At 38.4% G+C, this 1402-nt stretch overlaps 1 pseudogene; it reads left to right on the plus strand.

The window, feature by feature from the left end:
- The first annotated feature begins 553 nt into the window (after positions 1 to 553).
- Positions 554 to 609, plus strand: LOC121927446 (annotated as a pseudogene).
- The last annotated feature ends 793 nt before the right edge of the window (positions 610 to 1402 follow it).

The raw sequence follows: 1402 nt of genomic DNA on the forward strand, positions 1-1402 counted from the left end.
ACAATTTTAATAGATTCGTACTATCTGACTGTTTCCTGTATATATGAAAATGCCCAAGGCCACTAACAATACAATAAACCAACAAAATAGAAGGCTACAAGCTGTCACAGACAATGAAAGAAGGCAGATAGCAATTTGTGGATGAAATGGCAAAGAGATAAGAAACTGAACAATATAACATACCATACTGCCAAAAGACAAAAGATCCTGGACCACTTGCAAACAGAAAGGCAAACAGAAAGGGAACAAACTGGACCTCTCTGGGAAAGGACTTCCAGAGTCTTTTGCACAGTTGCAGAAAAGCCTCCTTCTTTCAGGTGTGTCTTGCATAATTGAACTGTTCCATTCCTGGGCTGAGTCAAACCAACATATTAAACAAAAAATAACAGAAATATCTACAAAGGTGAGAGGAAGGCTAACAGAAAGCAGCGGAGAAAGGAGCTTTGCAGTTTTCTTTAGAGCGTAAAGGTCAAAGATCAGGTAAACTTCAAAGTAATATGAAGTAAGGTCTACCAAAACTGAGCCAACATGGAGTAGTGGTTTAAGCATTTATGCGCTTCGGCAGCACATATACTAAAATTGGAACGATACAGAGAAGATTAGCATGGCATTGGATTACAGCTCTGGAAGTCCAGGATTCAAATCTCTGCTCCATCATGTAAACCCACTGAGTGACCTTGAGCGAGTCACACTCTCTCAGCTTTGGGGAAGGCAATGGCAAACCCCCTCTGAAGAAACCTGCCAGGAAACCCCCATGATAGGTTCACTTCAGGGTTGCCATAAGTTAGAAACAACTTGAAGGAACACAGCCACAACAACAAATACAGACACAGGAGGAGAAACATATAGTGGCAATTTAATTTAATGAATATTTTAAAAAGCAGTCCAAGCAGTTTCAGAGCTGAAGTGCAGCTGTAGAAAAGATGCCTTTTTGCCTGTAGACCAAATACAATGTAGATGTTAATAAAATGTGGAAAGTTCTTCGGAACATAATGAATAGGCAGGCTGTTAGTGGATGAGTATGGTCCTTAAAAGTTTCATAATACAAAATCATTTAAGCCTTTAAGAGCACATATTCCTATATTTACTTAGACCTAAGCCTTATGAAATTTGGTGAAGATTACTATGGAGTAAATCTCACCATAGGATGCATAGGTGCCTTGGGGACACATGATTAATTCTGTCAATTGGATCTGGAAATTAATAGCACCACTATTCCGTTTTTAATGAAATATGATTTAATATGACACATATGAAGATATTCAAGCTATTTTTATGTTCTGTGACAATGACTGTTGTCATGACTCCTCTCATTCAGGCTTCCAGATACAGGAGAGATTGTGGCAAGGACAAAAATGTGGTGTTCAAGTTTATCCATAAGATACAGTCTTGCTAATCTTTT

Source organism: Sceloporus undulatus, chromosome 3 (genome assembly GCF_019175285.1).
Source record: "Sceloporus undulatus isolate JIND9_A2432 ecotype Alabama chromosome 3, SceUnd_v1.1, whole genome shotgun sequence".
In the NCBI taxonomy this organism is placed as follows: domain Eukaryota; kingdom Metazoa; phylum Chordata; class Lepidosauria; order Squamata; family Phrynosomatidae; genus Sceloporus; species Sceloporus undulatus.